The sequence below is a fragment of the Musa acuminata genome, chromosome BXJ2-8, assembly GCF_036884655.1.
Source record: "Musa acuminata AAA Group cultivar baxijiao chromosome BXJ2-8, Cavendish_Baxijiao_AAA, whole genome shotgun sequence".
NCBI lineage: Eukaryota > Viridiplantae > Streptophyta > Magnoliopsida > Zingiberales > Musaceae > Musa > Musa acuminata.
Window position 1 is genome coordinate 33,317,188 of NC_088345.1, and position 12,456 is coordinate 33,329,643.

At 39.3% G+C, this 12,456-nt stretch overlaps 1 non-coding gene across 1 annotated transcript; it reads right to left on the reverse strand.

The window, feature by feature from the left end:
• Positions 1–856: 856 nt before the first annotated feature.
• Positions 857–975, reverse strand: LOC135621192 (5S ribosomal RNA). The gene has a single exon (XR_010490417.1). It is a non-coding gene; the product is annotated as a 5S ribosomal RNA (ribosomal RNA).
• Between the last annotated feature and the right edge of the window lie 11,481 nt (positions 976–12,456).

A 12,456-nucleotide genomic window follows, 5' to 3' on the forward strand; every position in this document is an offset into this window, starting at 1 on the left:
TTTTCTTATTATAATTTAAGGAATTTTAATCTACTTCCTTGTTTGCTGATATGAATTAAGGAAATAACTATTAAGTATTCCAAATATGGTGATATCATATTTGTTAGTATATTAAATAAAAATAATTTATATTAAATAAATATAAAAATTAAAATAAATTTCCCTTAATAGAGACTCACCTCCTCCTATTTAAAAGGAGAGATTTCTCTCCTTCGTTCCTTACCTAGTCGAGCCTGACAACGGGAGGAACGAGGAGTTACACCCTGTTGACAAGAGGTAGGTTTCCCTACCTTTCTTAAATTTAAAAGTTTTAGCTTTTATTTTGATTCTTTAAATGTTGAAAGTTTTATAGTTTGAAAAATATGTATCAATTCTTTAAATGTCAAAATTTTTGCATTAAAGTAATTAGTTAAAGTTTTCATAATATTCTTTGATCCATGATTAAGGTTTCTATTGTAGAGTTAAATATGTTAAAAATATATTTGTTTTATAAAATATTTTATGTATTACAGTTTATCTTTAATCTTATCTGGATTAAAATCTTGTTAGATTAGAATATGTTATCTAAAATCCTTTTTGATATTATTTGATTTGAAATTTAAAATATATTATTTTGAATGATTTAAAATATGACTAGAATATGTTAAAATTTTATGTGTTGAAAACATGATTTTTTATTTGAATTTAGAATGTTATTTTCTCGAACGATCTCAGAATCGCTATTGCGACCCTAGTCCGGAAAGCTCTCTCCGAGCCCCACGATACTGACAACGTAGCGGTCACGACAAATTCCGAGCCCAAAAACCATCGCCTCGGAGGTCTACGGGATAGGTTTTCGTCGCTCGCGACGCGAAAAGGAGTGCAACATGAGGACATCCCAGGCGGTCAACCATCCTAGTACTACTCTCACCCAAGCACACTTAACTTCGGAGTTCTGATGGGATTCGGTGCTTTAGTGCTGATATGATCGCACCAGTTACGTCTGCATCGTCCCTCGCCTATGTGCCCGTCGTGGCCGACGCATCAACTTACGGATCCACTTGCGCGCCCCGAAACCGACGACCCTTTCTCGAACAAACTCGAAATCGCTATTGCAAGCTCTCTCCGAGTAGCACGACTGCGTAGCGGTCACGATAAATTCCGAGCCCAAAAACCATCGCATCGGAGGTCTACGGGATACGTTTTCGTCGCTCGTGATGCGAAAAGGAGTGCAACATGAGGACATCCCAGGGGGTCACCCATCCTAGTACTACTCTCGCCTCTCGCCCAAGCATGCTTAACTTCGAAATTCTGATGGGATCCAATGGGTATATGCTATGATATGAAATTGGACATTAATTAGAATGAAATTGCTCACAGGCCAGGCCCAACCCACGGGTCAGGCCTTGGCTCGTAGGCTACCCCAGCCCAACCATTATAGGCGGTCACATGCGACACACATGACTAGTCCATGGGCTAGGGCTAGGCCAGTTTTGTGTAATGCATGCTCAATCATATATAATGCACATGACCAGTAGATGGACTGGCTCAATTTAGCCTAATATTATTGTTGAACTTGAGCCCAAATATTGATTAAACTAAACTAGACTTGATTAGTCTAGATCAATTCAGGGTGATTCCGAATTGATTGACTTATTTAAGTTAGTTTAACCTAAATTGAACTTAATTTAGTCTAAATTATACTAGTCTTGGGTGGTTCCAGGCCAGTTAAATAAGGATTAGAGATCAGTTCAGTTAGGCTCTAGTAAATCGAGTTCCATTGAATCGATTAAACTAGAGTTCAAGTCAATTGAGGGCTAATTTATATTATTTGATATTGATGATATTTGAAAGAGAAATTTTAAATATGTTATTTCATCCTGAAATGGACATGATTAGTGTGAGATTATATTATTTTCCTGCCGAGAGCAGGTAGGGCGATTCCCTTCGGGGATTAGTGGGCCGTCAAACGTGGCTGCTGGACGATTCCTCCGTCCGCTATTGGGAGGAACGTGTCCCCACTTTGGCGGGTGTGGGACACCACTCCATCCGCTATTGGGAGTGTGATATGAGTTTGCCTCCATCCGCTGTTGGGAGAACACAAACTCATCCCGTAGGATAAAGCCTCTCCATCCGCTGTTGGGGGAGTGCTCCTTCGGGTACTTGATATACGCCAATGGGATGATTGATGGAATTTTGATCATGTATACATTTTGAGTTGACTTTTGGGGTTCCTACTCAGTGTTGTTGAATTTTTTTTATTTTTTTATTTTAAGAGCAGCCTCCTTCTAGTACTAAATCGGATTCCAATGGAGAGCGGACCTTCCTCTACCGCTAGGTAGAGCCACTTAGATGATTCTTGAAGTTAACATCACCGTGTTTACTTTTTTATTTATGATTCGATGAATAAATGGATTGTAATAAATGAATTATAATAAATGTTTATGAATGATGAATAAAGTGATGTTTATCTATTTGACCTAAATGTGTGGAAAGATATATATATATATATATATATATATATATATATATATATATATATATATATATATATATATATATATATATATATATATATATATATATATATAAAATCCAGGATGTGACATCTTTTTATGGTATCAAAGCATGGTCTAGGGCCTATAGGTGTATTAGATCCCTTGATTGTCTCCAACCGATGATTGTCTTTAACCTATTATAAGAGTAATGGATCCAATTCCAGAGATTAGTGGTCTTATCACTCGGGGTGCTCATGGTCGCAATGCTATTGGTCTACGCACTCGGAGAGGTGTTCAAACAAATAATAACTTGGAAGCTCCACGCATCGTATAGCAAACCTAGTCCTCCCGTACACCTGTCACTAATTATGGGCCTGCTTCTCCGACTTCGCAGAATGCCCCTCATGCCCCAGCACCCGTCAATGCTCAAGATGACGTACATAGAGTCCTTAATGCTATTAGAGGATACTTTGAGCATCATAAGGAACGAGATGAAATTCCACGGGGCAGGAATAATACTTTAGATCACTTTAAGAGATTGGGACCACCAATTTTTTAGGGCAAGCTGTTGAATCTCGGATTTTGATGATGAAGTAAATTGTCATTTGTTGTCTAATCTATGTGTTGAGATAAGTGTGCAGGATTAACTACGATAAAAGTTAGACAAGCAGCAGGAGTTGCGCCGGAGTCAAGTTCATGATCATGTTGGGAGTTCGAGAGTTCGATCGAAGTTCGGACGGTCGTCGGAGGTTCTGCGAGAACAGATCCGAGAAGTCCAGAAGCTTGCCAAGCGAAGCTCGTCGGAACTTGCCAAGTGGATCGTCGCAAAGTCCAGGAGTTTTCCGGAAGTCCGCAGGAGCATCACCGAGGGTTCATCGGATGATCGACGGAAGTTCGCCGGAAACTCGCCGGAAGAAGCGATTGACGCACCGAAGCAAAGCTGCAGAAATTGTCTTAGATCTAATCGTAGTTAGCACGTAGATTAAGCTGGAAAATGGGAGGTGATCCCATTAGCTTAATCTTGGGGCAATTGGGCCCCTGAAAGACTGAAATTGGGCCGAATGGAGCTAACCATTCGGACCTTGATTGCATCAGGAGGTGCAACCGCCTAGGCCAGGAGGTGGCACCGCCTGGGCTAAGTCTCCCAGCGAGACTGGGCGGTGCAACCGCCCCAGCCAGGAGGTGGCACTGCCTGAGCTTAGTCTTCGAGCTAGACTGGGCGGTGCAACCTCCCTGATAGAGAGGTGGCACCGCCTGAGCTCGGTCTTCGAGCTCTGGCAGAGAGGTGCAACCGCCTCAGTCAAGAGGTGGCACCGCCTGGGGCTCAGTCTCCGAGGTAGACTCAGGCGGTGCAACCGCCCCTGACACAGAGGTGCAACCACCTGGGCTCAGTCTTCGAGCTCTGCCAGGCTGTGCAACCTCTCCAATCAGGAGGTGCAACCGCCTGGTCCCGGAATTCCAGGATTTGATCGTTTTGAGCTCCAAATTTGAATTGGGTTGGGGCCTATAAATACCCCACCCATTCAGCACTGAAAAGATACAGACCTACACCGAATTCTTGATCTTTTCTGTGATTCTAAGAGCTCAAATTTGTGTAAAGTCCTAAAGTTCTCCTCTTTCTGTTCTTCAAGTCTTGAGTTGTAAAGAGAGGAGAGAAAGGTCCTGTAAGGGTTGTCTCCTGAGCCCATCAAAAGGAGTGAATCTATAAAAGGGCAGTTGGCCTTCGCCTATTGAAGGAAGGCCTCTAGTTGACATCGGTGACCTCGTCGGTGGAGGAAGCCAAACGTGGAGTAGGTCAAGACTGACCGAACCACTCTAAATATCTGGTTTAAGTTTATTTTGAGCACTTTATCATTACTGCAAACCTCCTACATAGCTACTGCTCTCTGCGCCTTTACGAACAAGTTTCTAAGTGCTGATCTTTCCGAATCTGCATTCAGACGTAAATCGGTGTTTTCATACATTACAGTTTACGTTTACGTTTTGATTCTGCAAAACTATCTTCTGCGCTTTTACGAACAAGTTTCTAAGTGCTGATCTTTCCGAATCTGTATTCAAACGTAAATCGGTGTTTTCATACATTATAGTTTACGTTTACGTTTTGATTCTGAAAACTGTCTTCTGCGCTTTTACGAACGAAGTTTCTAAGTTCAGATCCCTTTAAAACTGCGTTTAGACGTAAACTGTGCAAATTGTGTTTAGACGTAAAACTGTGTTTTAGACGTAAACTACTTTTAAACGCAAAACTACGTTTAGACGTAAAACTGCGTTTAGACGCAAATTGCGTTTAGACGTAAAACTACGTTTAGATGTAAAACTGTGTTTAGATGTAAAACTGCGTTTAGACGCAAACTGCATTGCGCTTAGACACAATCTGATCTTAGACGCAAACTGCGCTTAGACGCAAACTGCGCTTAGACGCAATCTGCATTTAGACACAAACTACATTTAGACGCAAATTGTGTAAACTGCGCTTAGACGCAAACTGTGTTTAGACGTAAACTGCACTTAATCATAAGTATTCTTAGAATCGGCTTTTGCATCAAAATAGTTTTATCAAACGAACGCAGCTTTCGTTTTTAATCGCTGAAAGATTTCCGCTGCACTAATTCACCCCCCCCCTCTTAGTGCTCTCGATCCTAACAATTGGTATCAGAGCAAGGTTAACTCTCTAACGGATTAAAACCCAAGAGAAATGGCATACGCCAGAAACCAAGAGGGGCATTCTATTATGCGTCCACCCATGTTCAGTGGGACGGACTACACCTACTGGAAGACCCGAATGAGGATCTTTCTTATTTCTATGGATTTTGAACTGTGGAATCTTGTCGAAAACGGATTTTCGAAGTCTTCTCTTCCAATGATCGATTGGAATGATTTGGAGAAGAAGGCTTTCGCTCTTAATGCAAAGGCTATGAATGCCTTATTTTGTGCACTTGATAAAAACGAGTTTAACCATGTTTCAACTTGTGAAACTGCATTTGATATTTGGCACACACTCGAAGTGACTCATGAAGGCACAAGTAGAGTAAAAGAGTCAAAAATCAATTTGCTGTTACATTCTTTCGAATTTTTCCGGATGAAACCGAGTGAAACCATTGGCGACATGTTTACCCGTTTCACGGATGTCGTCAACGGTCTAAAAGGACTCGGAAAGAGCTTTTCTGATTTTGAGCTTGTTAATAAGATACTAAGATCCCTTCCTAAGAGTTGGGATCCTAAAGTCACTGCTATTCAAGAGGCAAAAGATCTGCGAAATTTCCCTCTTGAAGAACTAATCGGGTCATTAATGACCTACGAAATGACTTGTAAAGCTCATGAAGAGCAAGAAGACATCCTTCCAAAGAACAAGAAGGATATGACACTCAAAACTTCTGAATGCCACTTGAGAGAAAACTCAAGTGATGAGGACTGTGATGATGACTTGGCACTTCTAACAAGAAAGTTTAAAAAGTTCTTTAAAAGAAACAAGTTTAAGAATGATGCAAAAAATAAACTTGAACCCAAGAAGGACCAAGTAATCTGCTATGAATGCAAAAAGCCGAGACACTACAAGAGTGATTTTCCCCAAGTCAAAAGGAGAACATCAAAGAAGAAGGTGCTTCAAGCAACATGGGATGACTCGAGCGCATCCGAAGAAGAGGTGTCCAACACCGAGCAAGTTGCTCATTACGCCTTAATGGCCATCAAAGATGAGGTAACAAATTCAATAGATGCAGATTTATCATTCGATGAATTATTAAATGCTTTCCATGAATTGTTTGATGAGTGTAAGACTATCAGTAGTAAATACAAATTGCTAAAAAGGGTGCATGATAATCTTATTTGTAATTTCGATAAGTTAAATGTTGAACATCATGATAGTTTAAGCACATGCATAAAATGCCATGATCTAGAAACTCTCCAAAAAGAAAACTTGCTATTTAAGGACACCTTGAAGAAATTCGAGGTTGGTAGCAAGTCATTGAACATGATCCTTACAAACAAGGGTCACGTTCCCAAAAGAAGTGGAATTGGATTCGTGAGAAGTCCTCACCAAAATCCAACCACCTTCATAAAAGGCTCCATCTTACATATTCGACATCAAGACAAATGTAACTTCTGTTGTAAATTTGGACACAAGACACATTGTTGTCCATTCAAGAAAATAAGTCCAAATAAATTGATTTGGGTTCCTAAAGAAACCATAACAAATTCTATGCAACATGATAAGAAATGTAGATCTATTTATGAGACACCCAAAAGCAAATGGGTACCTAAACATCATCCTTTCTTGTAGAAAACTAAACCTTCGCAAGCTAGGAGCAAGAGATGGTATCTTGATAGTGGATGCTCAAGGCATATGACCGGAGATCCATCTCAATTCTCTAAGCTCACTAGCATAGACGAAGGATATGTCACCTTCGGAGACAACAACAAGGGTAAAATCATTGGCAAAGGAACCATAGGTAACAAATCCAACTTCTCTATTGAAGATGTTTTGCTAGTTGATGGTTTAAACATAACCTCTTGAGCATTAGTCAATTATGTGATAAAGGATATATTATAAGATTTGAATCTAATGCTTGCATCATTGAAAAACCACACAAAAATATATCTATGATTGCATTGAAACAAAATAACGTATACACTATTGACATCAATGATTTGTGTAATGAAATGTGTTTTTCTGCTTTGAATGCGCATGCTTGGATATGGCATAGAAGATTAGGTCATGCTAGCATGAAACTAATCACTCAAATATCATCCAAAGAACTTGTAAGAGGAATTCCTCATATCAAGTTCATCAAAGATAATGTATGTGATGCTTGCCAATTAGGTAAACAAATTAAGAGTAGCTTCAAATCTAAAAATCAAATAAGCACCTCTAGGCCCTTACAATTGATCCATATGGACTTGTTCGGACCAATCTCCACATCAAGCCTAGGAGGTAGCAAATATGCCTTCGTCATCATAGATGACTATAGCAGATACACATGGACTTACTTCTTAAAACAGAAAAGTGAGTACCTTAGATCTTTTACCAAGTTTTGCAAACTTGTTCAGAATGAGAAAGGGTCTATGATTTCATCAATTAGAAGTGATCATGGTGGTGAATTTCAAAACCATGATTTCCAGGAATTTTGTGAACTCAATGGATACAACCATAATTTCTCTACTCCTAGAAATCCTCAACAAAATGGAGTTGTAGAAAGAAAAAATCGAAATTTACAAGAAATGGCAAGAACCATGTTGAATGAACACAATCTACCCAAATATTTTTGGGCCGAAGCCGTAAATACTGCATGCTACATTTTGAATAGAGTTCTAGAAAGACCTCTACTAACCAAAACTCCCTATGAGTTATGGAACAATAAAAAACCCAATGTTTCATATTTTAAAGTCTTTGGGTGTAAGTGTTTTATCTTAAATGAAAAGGACAACTTAGGAAAATTTGATGCTAAATCCGATGAAGGAATCTTTCTTGGTTATTCTACTGTTTCTAAAGCCTTTCGTATCTTCAATAAAATAACTTTAATTATCGAAGAATCCATTCATGTTTTTTCAATGAGATTTCCGAAATCACGAAAAATGATCTTGACGAAGATGTTAATTTTGATTCCTTGAATTTAAATGAAACCCCTTCTCCAACTAGCAACTTGGATGCATCCACTCCGAAATATCCTTACCCAAGGATTGGAAGTATGTAGATGCTCATCCCAAGGAGCTAATCTTAGGAGACACGTCAAAGGGGGTTCAAACACGATCTTCTCTTAAAACTTTTTGTGCATACGCCGCCTTTCTCTCCCAAATTGAACCCAAATGCGTTGACGAAGCCATGAAAGATGATTCATGGATTATCGCAATGCAAGATGAATTGAATCAATTTAAGAGAAATGAGGTGTGGAAGCTTGTTCCTAGGCCAAATGACCATTTAGTTATTGGTACTAAATGGGTTTTCAGAAACAAGCAAGATGAAAATGGTATCGTGGTTAGAAACAAGGCTAGATTAGTGGCCAAAGGTTTCAACCAAGAAGAATGTATCGATTACGAAGAAACCTTCGCACCTGTGGCTCGATTGGAAGCCATAAGGATGCTCCTTGCCTACGCTAGTAGTAATAATTTTAAGTTATTTCAAATGGATGTTAAAAGCGCTTTTCTAAATGGCTTTATTTCCGAAGAAGTTTATGTTGAACAACCTCCTGGATTTGAAAATAATAGCCTCCCTAATCATGTGTTTAGATTAACTAAAGCTCTCTATGGTTTAAAACAAGCCCCAAGGGCTTGGTATGAGAGACTTAGTTCTTTTCTTATCAAAAATAATTTTACAAAAGGCAAGGTTGATACTACATTGTTTATCAAGAATTTTGAAAATAATTTTCTCATTATTCAGATTTATGTTGATGATATTATCTTTAGCTCTACAAATGAATCTCTTTGTGAATCTTTTGCTAAAACTATGAGTCTTGAATTCGAAATGAGCTTAATGGGAGAATTAACATTCTTCTTAGGTTTACAAATCAAACAACTAAGCAATGGCATCTTTATTTGTCAAACTAAATATGCCATGAATTTATTAAAAAGGTTTAATATGAACAACTCAAAGGCTAGTAACACTCCTATGAGCACCTCCACTAAGTTAGAAATTGATGAAAGTGGAGAAAGTTTTGATCAAAAAACTTATAGGGGTATGATAGGAAGTTTACTTTACCTCACTGCCACCAGACCAGACATCATGTTCAGTGTAGGACTTTGTGCTAGATTTCAATCAAACCCTAAGATATCTCATCTCAAAGCAGTTAAAGGAATACTTAGATATCTTAATTGAACCACAAATCTAGGATTATGGTACCCAAAATCAGAAAATTTTGAGTTAACAGCTTATGCTGATGCGGACTTCGCTGGCTGTAGACTAGATAGAAAAAGCACATCAGGATCATGTCGATTTTTAGGACATGCTCTTGTTTCCTAGTCATCTAAGAAACAAAGCTCGATTGCTCTATCAACAACCGAAGCTGAATATATTGCAGCAAGTGCATGCTGTGCACAAGTTGTATGGATGAAAAACACTTTAGAAGATTACAAAGTTAATCTTAAAGATATTCCCATTAAATGTGATAACACTAGTGCAATATGCTTAACTAAGAATCCTATACAACACTCAAGAACAAAACATATTGATATTAGACATCACTTTATATGAGATAATGTCACTAATCATGACGTAACCATAGAGTTCATTGATACTAAACATCAACTAGCTGACATTTTTACAAAACCTCTAAGTGAAGAACAATTTGATTTCATTCGAAGAGAATTAGGAATGTTGATGTGTCCGAATAGATAAATTTGTTAAAATTATTTTTCGGACTATATTGAATGATCAAATCACTTGATTGCCATGTGAAAATCTGCAACAAAATCTTGTCCGAATGCATCTTATTTATTCGAATGCTATAAAACAAATTTTCTCGTACACTTTCATGAAAAATAAGTTTCTGAAATAGATTTGATGAAGTGATTCATGTGTATGTATTCCATCCTGCTAAATCTTTACATAGACAATGGCTTATAAAAGGGGAAGAAGTATTAAAGCAATCTATGTAAAATTCCTCTATAAGCTTGCTATTATTATTTTCCTGGTATCATAATTACTATGCTTTTTGTTGATGACAAAGGGGGAGATATATGAATTGATAAACACTGCCATGATTAGAAATACTATGAGTGATGCTATAAACACTGCTATGATTATGCCATCCTTGCATCACCAAGAGATATATGAACATGTGCTAAAGTTTGCATTATGCCCTGAGTTGATATCTTATCATGTGAAGAAAATGCAAAACTTGCTAGAATATTTCAAATGTGTGCATCATGTAATAGTGCTTCACAGCTTTATATGATAATGTTCAAACTACAAGATGAATAGTTACAAACACAATCATATAAACTTGATGATGTATGTCAAGCCTTGACATCATCTTTGAAGAGATACATCATGATGAGTATCATGATGGGAGTATTGATAAGTTTAACTGATCTAACTTATCAATACGTCACTTGAATTCTTAGGTCTTGAATTCAAGGTTGACTTATCTCAACTATGGCATATAGACAAGGGGAGTTAAGGATAACTCCATTATCAATTGATTGTCATCATCAAAAAGGGGGAGATTGTTGAATCTTGGATTTTGATGATGAAGTCAATTGTCATTTGTTGTCTAATCTATGTGTTAAGATAAGTGTGCAGGATTAACTATGATAAAAGTTAGACAAGCAGCAGGAGTTACGCCGGAGTCAAGTTCATGATCACGTTGGGAGTTCGAGAGTTCGACGGAAGTTCGGACGGTCGTCGGAGGTTCTGCGAGAACAGATCCGAGACGTCTAGAAGCTTGCCAAGCGAAGCTCGGCGGAACTCGCCAAGTGGATCGTCGCAAAGTCCAGGAGTTTGCCGGAAGTCCGCAGGAGCATCACCGAGGGTTCATCGGATGATCGACGGAAGTTCGCCGGAAACTCGTCGAAAGAAGCGATTGACGCACCGAAGCAAAGCTGTAGAAATTGTCTTAGATCTAATCGTAGTTAGCACGTTGATTAAGTTGGAAAATGGGAGGTGATCCCATTAGCTTAATCTTGGGGCAATTGGGCCCCTGAAAGACTAAAATTGGGCCGAATGGAGCTAACCATTCGGACCCTGATTGCATCAAGAGGTGCAACCGCCTAGGCCAGGAGGTGGCACTGCCTGGGCTAAGTCTCCCAGCGAGACTAGGCGGTGCAACCGCCCCAGCCAAGAGGTGGCACCGCCTGAGCTTAGTCTTCGAGCTAGACTGGGCGGTGCAACCTCCCTGATAGAGAGGTGGCACCGCTTGAGCTCGGTCTTCGTGCTCTAGCAGAGAGGTGCAACCGCCTCAGTCAAGAGGTGGCACCGCCTGGGGCTCAGTCTCCGAGCCAAACTTAGGCGGTGCAACCGCCCCTAACACAGAGGTGCAACCGCCTGGGCTCAATCTTCGAGCTCTACCAGGCGGTGCAACCTCTCTAGTCAGGAGGTGCAACCGCCTGGTCCCGGAATTCCGGGATTTGATCGTTTTGAGCTCCAAATTTGAAATGGGTTGGGGCCTATAAATACCCCACCCATTCAGCACTAAAAAGATACAAACCTACACCGAATTCTTGATCTTTTCTGTGATTCTAAGAGCTCAAATTTGTGTAAAGTCCTAAAGTTCTCCTCTTTCTGTTCTTCAAGTCTTGAGTTGTAAAGAGAGGAGAGAAAGGTCCTGTAAGGGTTGTCTCCTGAGCCCATCAAAAGGAGTGAATCTGTAAAAGGGCAGTTGGCCTTCGCCTATTGAAGGAAGGCCTCTAGTTGACATCGGTGACCTCGTCGGTGGAGGAAGCCAAAAGTAGAGTAGGTCAAGACTGACCGAACCACTCTAAATCTCTGGTTTGCGTTTATTTTGAGCACTTTATCATTACTGCAAACCTCCTACATAGCTACTTCTCTCTGCGCCTTTACGAACAAGTTTCTAAGTGCTGATCTTTCCGAATATGCATTCAGACGTAAATCGGTGTTTTCATACATTACAGTTTACGTTTACGTTTTGATTCTGCAAAACTGTCTTCTACGCTTTTACGAACAAGTTTCTAAATGCTGATCTTTCCGAATCTGTATTCAGACGTAAATCGGTGTTTTCATACATTACAGTTTACGTTTACGTTTTGATTCTGCAAAACTGTCTTCTGCGCTTTTACGAACAAAGTTTCTAAGTTCAGATCCCTTTAAAACTGCGTTTAGAGGTAAACTGTGCAAATTGTGTTTAGACGTAAAACTGTGTTTTAGACGTAAACTACTTTTAAACGCAAAACTACGTTTAGACATAAAACTGCGTTTAGACGCAAACTGCGTTTAGACGTAAAACTACGTTTAGATGTAAAACTGTGTTTAGACGTAAAACTGTGTTTAGACGCAAACTGCACCGTGCTTAGACGCAATCTAATCTTAGAC